Below are 13,288 nucleotides of genomic sequence, written 5' to 3' on the forward strand. Positions count from 1 at the left end.
GGGCTGCCCTTTTCCCTCAGACCGAGCGGCGGTTACCTGCAGGAGCCCCCCGGCCCGTCCCTCGGCCTCCGCCGGCACTGGGAGGGGAGGGGGCGGCGGCGCGGCGCGGGGTGGGGGTGGGGGTGCCTCCACCGCCTCCAGCGCGGACGCCCAGGCCGACGGCGGGGCGGGCCGGGGCCGCGGCCCCTAGAGGCTCGCTCCGGCCCGCGCGCTCGCTTGCTCACCCCCGCTCCGGCGCGCTTCAGGGAGGACTCCCCGGCTGAGGCCGTGGCCGCCTCGCAGGGGCCGAAGGCGGCTCGGCTCCGGGTTTTTCTCTCCATTCTCCCAACACACAGGAAATAACAGAGCGTCAGGTGACGGCGCGCAGCCAATGAGGCGGCTCCGGGCCCCGGCGCGCGGGCGGGCGGGAGGGCGCGCGGCGGGGCGGGCGGCGCAGGGGGGCGGGGCCGGGGGCGGGGTGGCGCGCGTGCCCACCCGCGTGTGGCAGCGTCGAGAGGCACAGCGACGAGACCCCACTCAGCGGTCCCGTACCACGCGCCCAGTGCTACCTCCATTCCTCCGCTTGAGGATACCCTGTGGGGTGCCCTCAAAGCAACTTTCTTGGGAGTTGGTGGCGCAGAACCTTCTACTGGGATTTCTGGAGTTCTCCCAGAGCCTGCAAATTCGAAGTCGCGCCTCTGGCAGCCTGTGAAGCCCGTGGCAATTTGTACAGTTAGTTGAGCCGTCACCAGGGTGGCGCCTGCTTTCTTAACGTCCGCCGGGCCCAGGTGGGTCACACCAGGCCAGCGTAGAGTGTGTGCATGCTGTCTCTGCCCATAATGCCTACTGGGTGTTCCTGAATGAACAACAGTCTCTGAGCATCAGTTTCCTCTGTTTATAAAAGCAAATAAGCCAACCTACCTCACTTGTAAAAAAGACTCTCATGCCAGTAGTCTGCAATGGCGCTGAGATTCTGCACTCCTGGATGGCAGGCCCAGAACTGAAGTAAGAGATTTCCAGGGCCATGCCTCAGGCCCTAACCAGCCTTCCCTTGTCTCCTGGATATCTTCACGGAGCAGAAAGCTAAATTTCTTTTTCCTCAAGAAAATCTCCTACAAACATCTCATAGATCAGCGGTTCTCAACCTTCCTAATGCTTGACCCTTTAATTTAGTTCCTTATGTTGCGGTGACCCCCAACCATAAAACCATTAAATTGCTACTTCATAACTGTAATTTTGCTATTGTTATAAATTGTACTCTGTGTTTTCTGGTGGTCTCCCCTGTCAAAGGGCCATTCACCACCAAAGCTGTCCCGACCCATAGGTTGAGAGCCCAGAGGTTGCCTTAGATGGTGGTTCCATGTGCCCAACCCCTGCTATGCAAAGTGAAAAAGGATAGGGTGAGTTTGGAATATTTACACTCTGCTTCTGGCACACCTAGAGACCTCTCCACTTTGGACCTCAGTTTCCCATCGATACAAGAGGAAGGAGAAGAGTTTGGATTAGGTGTCCCTAAAACTACCGACTCTAAATTAGGCCTGCATCTGGCCTAGATATTGTAGGGTATGTGGTGTCCCCTCCTAAAGCAACCCAACTTGAGAGGAGATTGGGATCAAACATGCTTTGGGTGAAAGGTGAGATGCTGACAGGAGTCAGTTGTGCTTCATCTGGGGTCCAGATTTCAGATATTTGAGGTCTACAGATCCCTGTGGCCTAGCTTTTACCTTTCATTCTACCTAGCCAGAGCAATTCATGCTTCCCTTAGCCTCAGGCCACCCACAGAGGGTCTGGCTTCCCAGGCAGGGCCTGAAGAGGTTCTAGGGACCCTGACAGGATGATGTGGTGTCCTGTACCTTCTCACCAAGTTGGAGGCTGATTCCAATGCGGGTCAGGACTATTCCTGGAGATTTGATTCCCCCACACCTCTTTGACAACAGGCAAAGTGCCAAGCCCTTCCCGAGCAGAGCTGAATAGGCTGCCAGGCCCTGCCCTCTAGCTGTTCCCATTGTTCTAACTGTGAGTTTCGTTTTCAAATTCTCAGGCACTAGGCTTTTAAGAGACCAAAGCCTGGCTTCAGTTAGTGTCAGGACTGCAGAGAGAAAGGTAGGAGGAACTGAAAACTGACCTAAAGTTTTCTACACTTGAGACACACACACACACACACACACACACACACACACACACACACACACGGGGGGGGGGGGACAGGGGATATTTGCCTTCTTGAAAACTGTGTTGAGGACAGCCCCAGCAGCAGCTTCATGAGACAGTCATGAAGAGAAGGGACACCATTTCCTCATTCTCCCTCCTTTCCTAGGTCTCACTTTGTCTCAAGGGACAAAAGGGATACAAGAGAGCTCACTAGGAACAGGATGTAGAGAAACACTGCATCCAGTTCCTGCCTCCTTTCCTAAGGTAGCCCCCTCCCTATTCTTTTAGCTCCTAACAGAACACTGTCCAGGTGACCACCACATGGAAACTTGCCCCATTCTACAGCCAGATCTGCTGGGGCCCTCCCATGTGCCTTTGAAGTATCACAGAGAGGAAACACATTCATTGAAATCATGACCAGCAGACAGGTATTCATGCTCTTGTGCTGTGTGTGGCCCTGGACACATTTCACCCGAGTGCCATGCCTGACCCCCTAGTGTCACCTCACTTATAGGTACTGTGAGTATCTAAAGAGAGCTGCATGAAGAATTCATGCAGTACCAGACACACCTAACTCTAACACCACCGTGCATGACTCCACGCTTGGAGTCCCAGGACTCAGGAGGCGGAAATAAGGGAGTCATTGTAAATTGGAGGTCAATACAACAGCAAAGCGGATGAAGCCCCCGGGGGGGGGGGGGAATAAATGGCTGCCCACAGTCTTACAACTCAGGGTAGTTACTTTGTTTTGTTTTGAAACAGGGTCTCACAATGTAGCCCTGGCTGGCCTCAAGTCATGATCCTCCTCCCTACTCAGCATCTGGGGTGCTGGGATCACAGCCCCAAAAACACTACACCCAGCTTGCCACAGCCTCTTGTGTCCCTCCCTTGTCTCAAATGTATCCATCTCGGCTTTCCTTCTATACTTTGTAGTCTTTTAAAGAAAACAGAGTAAATGAGCTGTTTCTTTCTCCCATCTCTCTTAACCCAGTCCACTCTAAGATACCTATTGAATGGAATCACTGTGTATCAATTCCAGAGGCAAAAACTAATCCCTTCTCTCTCCCTCGGCTGGGAGATGGCTTTTGGAAACCCTGTGTCACTCCTTTTATTACAAACTCCTCAGCCCTCCTCCAAGAACCTGGACCACTCTGGGATTACAAATGGAGCCTTCTGCCTCTAGGTCACTGATTCCGCTACCATCTGTCAGCACGGATTGATTGAGGAGACAGGCCCTGCTCAGCAGATCAGTGACTTGAGAGAACTGAGCCTGGGTGTCTGCTTCAGCTGCAGGCTGGTGCCCTTCCCTGTGGCTGACTCTTTTGAACAACAGAACAGCCCTCACCTTTATCCTTCAGCAGACTCATGCTCTCCTTCCTCTTGGGAGGGGCCGCTGGCTAACAACTCTAACAAACCAAGAGGAAAGCCTAGATTCCTCACTCACAAGCCCCGGGCTTCACTTCTACTCCTGCAGGAGGCACTAACAAAAGCCTGTGGTTGACAGAGGGGAAACTACCCTGTCACCATGCTGTGCCTGTCCCAAGCCAGGTGATTTCCCCAGGCAAAGGATGGAGGTGTTGAGCATGCTTAGGCACACAGGCATGGCTTGAGGCTCTGGGCATGCCTTCATCCCACAGGATCACCTGCAGTCTTTGAGGCTGTAAGCCTCAACAGTTCTTTCTCAGGCAAGGTGAAGGAAGGCTATCAGGCCTCCGGTGGGCACACCCAAGACTGTAAATGGAGGGAACTACTGCCCCTGCTATGCACAAGAGACCTGTGCCCAGAGCAGTAGAAAGAGATGATGAAGATGGGGCCCTGCGGGTCCTTATATCCTGTGAAGGGTTTGATAGGACCGCTGCAGTCTCACAGTGGCCTCTGCTCACCGGATTGCCCTTCCACTCTGCCCTAACAAGATCAAAGTCATGGTTCCCACTGGTCCCACTGGGCTGTTTGTCTTTTTTTTTTTTTTTTTTTTCTTTTTTGGTTACTGGACATTCCCACCTCCGTCTGGTGTCTGGTACACTATGCGAGAAAAGACAGCATATTTATAAAAATTACATATTGCCGATTAGGAGACAGCCCAGAGAATACCAGGAACTGAGCAGAGTTCCCCTTATCACCCTAATTAATGTTCAAGAGAACCTGATGAGATTGATACTGATGTCATACCCCACTTTACAAATGCAGCCTCTGAGATGCAGGGGAATTTAAAGTAACTTGTCCTAAGTCATTAAGCTTGAAAAAGGCATAGCTGGGATTATCCTAGGTCCCCAGTGTCCTTACTTTTGACTGTCCAACTTCCTAGTGCTCAGGGACTACTGGGAAAAGGGGCAGACAGCTGGCAGGTCCAAAGTCTCCAGGCGGCCAGGGAAAGAGACCATAGAGAACAAAGAACTCGGCGGCTGCCTCTCTCCATAGTCTACTGCAGCTCTGGAGACTACTGGGGAACTGACACCTAGCAGCATTCATTTTACCACAGAAGAAGGACCCTGAAGGCAGATGGTAGGAGACATCAGCTCTCCACACAGCTTGAAATCCACTGTACCTCTCTCTGGGCTGGAGTCTTCCTGGGCAGCCACTGACATGGAACTACCAACACAGATCACAAAACTGGGGACCAATAAGCTCTCATCAGTGTGTACTCCAGCAAACCACTTACTGACTTAGGTCTTGACTTTTTTATCTGTAAATTGGGATTTGGGCCATGGGAAGCAAGTGCTCTACCTGCCTCCTAGGAACGGGGTCCCTTCCCTGGGTGATGCTTTTCACATCTCACTAAAAGCCTGTGAGGTACCATCATGATACTAGGCAGAAATGAGCACACAGAGGAGTGAGTGACTAGTTCCAAGTGAGGCAGCCAACAGAAGGCAGAGCTGGGACTGGTACCCAGCCTTCTGGCTCCAGAGCCTCCACCAAGTCACTCAGTGCTCAGGGTTAACGATGAACGATCTGACTGTAGCACTAAGGGAGACACAGTCTGCACATTAACTCACTTAATCCTCACAGCAAACCTGTGAAGCAGATACTGCTCTTCCATTGCAGATAAGGAAACTGAGGCACAGCAGTTAGGAGGGGTCTGAGCTAAAACCGAGCCAGGCGAGTAGGGCTGCCAAGCCCCTGCATCGCTTCTAACAATGGGAGGTTCCTTTCCATTGGGATTATTTCTGCTTGAAAGCTCAAGACTTTTAGCCACATCATTGTCTGGGCGCCACAGGAAGGCAGTGCCACATGCTGAGGCATGCTGGGAAAAGACTTTGTTCCATCCTGTTTTGTTGACATGCTCTTCATTTGTAAGCCTGAAACCCAAGTTTCCTGCTAAGAATGCAAACGGTGGAGAAAAATGCAGCCATGCTAACGGCCACTGCTTCTGACTGCTTCTGAGCCGCGGTTTCTTTGGCTTAGGACTCTGTATGTGTCACTTCGCCTCAGCCCTCAAGAGGCCAGAGCATCGCTCCAGCTCATGGCTGAAGAGGTCCAAGGCTGCTAGGAAGATGCTCAAAGATACACAACTACTAAGCGGTGGGCCCAGTAGCTGCCCTCAAGCTCGCCCCTTCAAACTAACACTCTCTCTCTCTCTCTCTCTCTCTCTCTCTCTCTCACAGTGGCTGCCTTGCAAGAGGATCCTGGGGCTCTTGTACTGGATGTAATGGTGGCTATGGTTCTGCTCATCCTTCTCCCTCACCTTGTACTAGGGTCCAGGTATAAGGGTGCAGAGCTGGGGGTTACCTTCTCAACGAGAATGGCTCAGAAATGGGGACACTGATGTTTCCCCTCCAGAGACCTGGGAATGGCTGCCCTGCCACCAAACCAATTGTCTCCCAGAAAAAGATACATCATGTGAGAAGCCTCATTACTGCCCTGCATCCATCTCCCTGATAGCTCTCAAGGACAACTGCCAAGCACATGTGTGATGCCTTGGGAACAGAAAGCAGCAGGAGTCATGTATTCTCCAACTCACATCAGTCCTTGACTCCAGCCTCTCTGTGAGCCACTTTCATCTCTGCCGCCAACTCACTGCAGTCCCATGAGCACTTGTCCCTGGCTAAACAGTGTGCAGTAGCTGCGGAGTGGCTTCCAAAGTCCCACTCTCCTGGATACAAAGCCCTCTCTTGGCTTAGCTCACAGTGCCAACCTCCACTCCCTTGTTTCATTGTCTCTGCCAAACCAAACAAGTTTTGTCCCTGGCCTGGCCTATTCCCAGAGGCAGAGGAGCCTGCCTCTCCGCCTCCACAGAGACTAAGGTATTTCTACCTTGCTTTTTCAGGTCCAACTCAAATGCTGCCTCCTTAATAACCATTCATTCTCTCAACACTGACTGGGTCTTTATCATATTCCAAGCGTTGAATAAAAGGTCCTTGTTGTCATGATGTTTGTGGTCCTATGGGGCTTCATGTTGAGTCTGGATGAGTTGCAGGGAGAGGTGCTGCTCATCAAAGGCCCCAAGGCAGGAAGAAGCAAAGAGAGCAGAAAGGGGGAGGAGGCAGGACAGCGCAAGTCAAAGGAAAGCAGGGGTGCAGCTGCAGCACGGTGCGGGTCTCAGGCTTGAGGCTTCAAAGGAAAGCAGGGGTGCAGCTGCAGCACGGTGCAGGTCACAGGCTTGAGGCTTCAAAGGAAAGCAGGGGTGCAGCTGCAGCACGGTGCGGGTCTCAGGCTTGAGGCTTCAAAGGAAAGCAGGGGTGCAGCTGCAGCATGGTGCGGGTCACAGGCTTCATCCCAAGACAAAGGGAAGAGTTCTTAGACGGCACCACAAATCCACCTTTCCAGCTGCCCTGTAGCTGTGCCTTGTTCCACATCCCTCTCTCTGATCTTTTGGGGCGATTTTCACACCCTTTCTCCTAGGCTGAGCTCAAAGGCAATACTGGCCTTTGACCAAACAGTTTCATCCCTATTAGCTGACCCAGTGCCCGGAACAAGGAACTAACTGTTCAGAAACTTCGGTTGCATGACCTGGGTGACCACATATCCCCTCTAGGAGCAAATCTGCCTGATGGACCTTCCTCTCTCTGCAAGTTACAGAATCCAGAGGTTTCAATGATGCCAAAACTCCAGAAGCCCTTGAGAGCAGAACAAGCTTTATTTGATGTCCATGCCCAGCATCAGCACATGGACTACACAGGATGTACCTTTGGTCATCATGCTAGGGACCAGAAACCAAAATGCAAGTTGTCACAGCTGCTTACAATGCACTACCACGTGAGCAATCCCACAGAGTCGACCTTCTAAGGTGAGATCGCCGAATACTGCCCTGATTTCAGATGAGGAAACTGAGGAAAGGAGGACGCCCCTCCCTCCCCGAGTCATGAAAACACAGCCAAGACTAGCACCTGACCTGAGTTCAGACTCCCTGTGGTCCTCCTGCAGGGCTAATAGTCTCTCCAGATATTTCTTTCACAACTGTTTCCAACTGACATATTTCGTCAGGATGTCAGTCACACCAGCAGTGGGAGCCAGCACACCAGTTCTCAGAAGCTCTACCCGTCTGCATCAGAGCCGCACACTCAGCTCCCAGGCACCAAGGCAGAGAGGCTTCGGCCTGGCACGCTGCAGGTCCTCAGTCAACACTGAGTGTGAGCAGAGGCACCTGAGCTGACGAGAGAGAACAAAGGAAAGTGTGCCTGCAGCTTTCACATGCACTCGCCTGCACTGAAGCACTTCCTGTGCTAACCCACAGCATCCCACTACAGTTCTACGAGCCAGGTCCCACACGGGTCCTCACTGACTGTCGGGGTGTATACAGACAGAGGCAAGAGGCGGCATGCGTCAGCGGCCTGAGGATGCAAGGTAACAGGTGGCTGAGACAGTATTTGCTAAGCAACCCCACGGGTATGAACGCGTACAGAAACACCTTGGGCAGGAGGGAACGAATGTTCCTGAAGCGCCACAGCCATGCGAAGCACCCCTTCTTCCCACACACCTGATATCAGTATATCCCTGCACCAAGCGATGGCGGACCTGCACAGTCACCTCATCCCAAGTTTTGTGTCTCCTGAATGTCCTGTCAGTGGTCTCTGGACCCCCAGCATTGTAATCTGCTTCTCTTCTCCTTTGGTAGCAGGTAGGTACGAGAACCTTCAGTGAAGTCCCTGAGCTCCGGGGCCCTCAGTTTTGTGCCCCCAGAGATTTTTATTGTTCACTACAAAGGGCTGCCTGATTCACGACTGCCTCAGTAGCCTCACACAGACAGCTGTCCTGAGGAAGTGAGGTGCCACAACTACCAGCACAGACTCAGTGGAGCTGAGTGGCTGGTTCTAAAGTTTGTGCTGGTGGAGGGAGGTAGTGCTCATGACCTCTGGGGTCCTCCATGACAGTCACCTCCCAGAGCCATCTGTGTCTAGCTCCCAAACCCCACCATACCCACTACCTGGATGGATTCACAAATGTACAGGCCAAGGTGCTAGGCACCCCCTCCCCCATTCTCTTGGGAGGAGGCGAGACCCTTGCCAGACCCTCTGTGCCCCTCCACTAGCCTCCATACAGTGCTAGCGGGGAGTAGTACACTAGTAAGCAAGCCAGGCGTAATGAAAGGGAAGACCGTCCTTTCTAGAAAAACCGGTGGGCAGATGATGCTGCCCGAGGCACAGCCTGCATGGGCGCCATCCAAGAAAACCGGCAACAGGAAAATCAGAGCACTTCAAGGAAGCAGGAGACCTAAGGAGACCTAAGCCCTCCTCCACACAAAGCGGGGCTGAGGTCCAGAAGGACGCCATGCCACATTCAGGGCCACTCGGAGCATCAGTGGCTCTACCCTGTGTCCAACCAGTGGCTCGTTTGCAGTGGTGGGTGGGCCCTGGCTGATCCCCAGGGCTGACACTCTAGCAGACTACTTCCCTCTGTCTCGCACACAGTAACCAGAGATGGAGGTTCAGCCCCATCTAGAAAATGCCAAGTCTCTAGAGCTCTTCCCCTGCCCTTTCAGCTCTGGGCTTCCTATCCCTCCACGCTGCTCTAACAGAGCTCAGGGCAGGGAGAGACTACTAAGGTAGGCAATCAGGCAATGCCAGCCCAGTTTACAGTAAGGGTCATTATAACTCAGCACGATACCAACCCCATTTCATAGCTAGGGAGACTGAGGTTTGGAGGGATTATGCAATCGATACCTAGATATCCTAAGCCTTCACTCTCCTGGGCTGTTCTCTCTTCAAGTTAACAGTTTCCAAGTGCCTGCTAGTCCAGAGAGCACAGCTCTAAGATGGTGGGTGTGAGGAAAGTAAGTCCTGTAACCTTCATCAGAGCCCTTCGAAGTGCTTGTCACTGCTACCCCAGGCACATGACCAGTCTGAATACTACAGAGACTAAACCCAAGCAGTCTGGCCTTGAGACATAGACCACCTTCTATGCTACCACTTTGGTCAAACCTAGGGCTGAGGAACTAGACAGCCAGACTCTGCGGGAGCTTCAGGTCACCCCTGGGGTCCAGCTTGGAGATGCAGCTCCCGGAATCTGCCTCAAAATTCTCCAGATCACTTCCCTCAGAAACGTTGCCTCCAGCTCTGAATGTAGCCTGTCTGGCCTAGGAATGCAACACAGGACCCAGCCTCACCCCCACCCCCACCTCCACCCCCGATCTTAATCCTTGTGGGAAACAGAAGAGGAATGGAAAGTAAGAAAATTGATACTAGTCTAAATTCAAGTGTAGAGCCATCCACAAATCCCCATACCCCAAGGCAGCTGACAGGTCTGACCTGGCAGGAGCTGGCAAGATTCTGCAGCCATAAACGTATGTGAGGGTGAGTTTCAATGATGTATATATGGGTAGCCAGCACGGTCTGTCATCAGGTCAACCTTGCTTTGCCTCTAGACTCTGCTCCCACTGTGAAAGAGCCAGGTGCCTCTCAGCCTGTTCCCCTTTCCCTAACCTGCCTCTCACCCCGTGTAAGCTCTGTTCCTTTTCCCTTCTCCAGATACATTCTCTTCTGCCTTAGCCTGGCAGGTGTCTACTCACCCTTCAAAGCCTTAAGCCACCTCCCCTGTGAAGCCTCTCTTGATTGCCCTGTTGAGTCTAATAAGGTACTAAGGGAGGCTTTGTTCATTTGTTTTGTTTTGATCTTGTCCCCCAGGTTTCTGGCACCCTTAATAGCCACAACTGCCGTTAGCTGAGCACCTACTTTGTACCTCAGTCTAATCCTTAATCCCCATAACAAGTCTACAGGAAGAGAGCACTGCTCCTAGGCCACTGCCTTTTAAAGCAGCAGGGAGGTTACTGTTCCAGCTCCACTCGAACCAAATGGAGGGGGAGGATACCTGTGGGACTGGAGGGTGGCTCTAAGGCAGCTGTAAGTGAACAGGCCATCTGTTGGTCTAGGCAAGGTAAAGATGGCTAGCAGGGACCAGGGATCAGCCTGGGGCTCTTAGCACCCCTGTAGCCTGGGATGGACCCCACACCTCTTTGGGAGAGTTCATCTTCACCCTTTCCTCTTCCACCTGCCACACAGTTCCACAGAATACCAGGACGCTGTAGGCCATCAGGGTGACTAAGCCCCAAGCCCAACGCCGTGCCTTTGGACAGCTGTTCTTCATCCAGCCCCTGCTGCCCCGACTCAGTCCGTGTCTTCCCTCATAACCAAGGCTGCAGTCCTAGCATAACAAGCACCACTGGGAAAGTTCTCCTTTGGGTGGCTTTGCCAAAAGGACTGGACCCATCCAGGACAGATGCAGGCAATAGCTGTTTCACCTTCACAGTCCCACTCCACGAGGGGTCTCCAAGCCACTCTGCTACCTTGAGCTCCAGGCACAAGCCTTCCTGCTCAGCTTTGGGTTGAGTCAGGAATTTACAAGGGTTGCCCTAAAAGTCTCTGTGCTCAACACTCTGTGCCAAAAAGGCTGAGAGCTAGGCTACCAGCGTGGTCAGAGCGCTAAGCGGGGACGGGACCCAAGCCCTGGAGGAGAAGCCGAGTCCAGAGGACTTGACAGGTAAAAAGGAAGTGGGAAGGTCCAGGAATGGGGTCAACTCTAGAGGAAGCAGGGAGAAAGTGGGCACTGTACGAGCTCCATAATATGACAAACTATCCTTCTGGACATCTTTTCCTGGCCCTCACTATAAAGGATTCTTGGCTTAGAGTCTCAGCTCAGAACTCTTGAGTCCCAGTGGGACCTGAGCCTAGTCCTGATAAAACCCATTCCATGCATTCTGAGAGCTGGCTTCAAGCAGAATGATCCCCTATGTCCATGTCACTGTACCTACTGAACTCTGTGGCAGCCCAAAGCCTTGAGCTGTGGCCGCCTCCTGGCCTAGAGAAGGCTCACACTTCCGGCCCTCAAGATCTAGCAAAAGAGGCAAGGCCCAGGACATCTGCCAACAAACCCTGGCAGTCCAGGCAAGAACTGAAGCCAGGGGTGGGCGTGGAGTTCACAGTCCCATCATGGTCTTGGTTGGGGGTGTCTCTAGTCACTTTGAGTAAGCAGCTGTGAGCAGAAGCAGCCTTCAGAGCCCTCAGGCATCCAGGTTAAGAAACCAAGTGTGTACCTAGGAAGCGCAAGGCCCTGGGTTCGGTCCCCAGGCCCGAAAAAAAAAACCAAAAAAAAAAAAAAAAAAAAAAAGAAACCAAGTGTGACCCTGGCCTGGGTCAGAGGACCAAAGAGGAAAACTGGTGACCTGGGGCAGACTTGGGGGCAAGGGAGGTGCCTGAACCTCCTATTGAATGAGGAGGGCCTGGAAAACCAGGGAAGAGGGGACTGACTCCTCCCGCCATGCCGGCCTGTCTATCTCCAGCTCTTCACTGTAAAATAAATGGAAGAAGCACACACCAGAAAGAAAAAAGGGAGGAACAAATAAAATCCCAAACCACCGCCCACCCGCTCCCTTGGTGGGTGTGGGCCAAGGCCTTGGCCTGGGTCACTTGCCTCTGCTTTTCCCAGGAAACCACTGGTGCCAAATTTGCATTTACCACAAACAGAGACAACACAATGTCATAATCCTTCTCCTGTCATTCTCCCCTCTCTGCCTCCTCCCACCTCAGACACACACGCTAACACAAAATGACGGCTCCCTCGATAGACTGAATGAGCAAAGCTCTGGATCTGCCTCCTAATTGTTGGCGTTTCTCTTCGGCCTGTGCTCTATGCCCATCGCGAAACTCGAGCAGACCACCCACTGCCCCCTCCTTTGTCCCGCATTACCACTGACAAATGGCCTGCTGGAGGTGGAAGAATATGTCAGGAAATAATAGGGGGAATCAGCCCCTGCCCCCTCCTAGAGCTTTCTGCACCACACTGCTGGGGTCCCGGCCACAGAGGGCGGCTGGACCAGAGGGGACAGGGGCAGTAACAAGGATCTGGCCCCGGAGATCCTGACCTGGGGCCTTGCCCTTCACGCCCCTGCTGCTGCGACTGCACTCGGCCAGCAGCCCCGGCCACCCCTCCTCTCGCGGCCGCCCTCCTGGGCACTGCTCTGAGCATCCCCCGCGCTCCCCTCCCTCCATCGCTCTTTATGGCAGTTTCAAAGCTGCAGCCGCCACTCGAGCAGCTGCGGCCTTTGATGGGGACAAGGCAGTGAAGGCCGCCCAGGAGGCCCCTGCCTGGCCTGGCCCTGGCCCGCTGGCCCCTGCACGCCCCCGGGGAGGTTGGGGCCGGCGCGGCGCGGCGCCCAGCGGGCACGCCTCACACGCCAGAGCAAACTTTCGCGACCGTGGGAGAGGCCCCGCGCACGCCGTTACCTTTGCAGCTGCATCCTCCCCTGGCACTTGCCCCAGACCCCCTGACAGCCCAGAGCATGCAGGCCGGCAGGAAAACAAACCCCCGCGGAGGGAGGGAGGAAGGGAAAACGAGAAATCGGGAAGAAAACGGAAAGGGGGCAGTTTCTCCTCTCGGTCTCAGCCTCTTCACAGCTCCTCCTGCCCAAGCAAGCAAGTGAAGTCACAGGGCCGGGGCGGTGACATCAGCTGAGCCTCTGACATCACGGCCCCTGCCAGATCACACCTCTGCAGGGTGGAGATGGAGGAGCAGCAGGGAGGAGGAATGGGTGAGAGAGAGGAGTACCAGATCCCTCCTTCGCCCTTAACTGCGAAGAGCTAGTGCCAGTGTTGGGGGGTGGGGGGCGGTAGAGGGAGGGGCATGTGGCTCATCTCTAAAGAATACGTTTTATCTCTATAGATAGGGGCGATTATGTGTCTATTTATAATTGGCCCCAGAGTGGATGGCTTAAAAAGAGCCAATGCCCACC

General features: G+C 53.6%; 1 protein-coding gene across 3 annotated transcripts in view; it reads right to left on the reverse strand.

Annotated features, from left to right (window-relative positions):
- Tcf20 (transcription factor 20) overlaps positions 1-12,951 on the reverse strand; it is a 99,922-nt gene extending 86,971 nt beyond the window's left edge. For 2 of the 3 annotated variants that reach the window (XM_032918567.1, XM_032918562.1), the window contains exon 1: positions 37-93. The gene's annotated coding sequence lies outside the window, so the exon portion shown is untranslated. Of the gene's footprint in view, positions 1-36; positions 94-12,782 lie in introns of those variants that run through there. The other variant, XM_032918570.1, reaches the window with a different exon arrangement.
- Between the last annotated feature and the right edge of the window lie 337 nt (positions 12,952-13,288).

The sequence above is a fragment of the Rattus rattus genome, chromosome 1, assembly GCF_011064425.1.
Source record: "Rattus rattus isolate New Zealand chromosome 1, Rrattus_CSIRO_v1, whole genome shotgun sequence".
Classification (NCBI taxonomy): domain Eukaryota; kingdom Metazoa; phylum Chordata; class Mammalia; order Rodentia; family Muridae; genus Rattus; species Rattus rattus.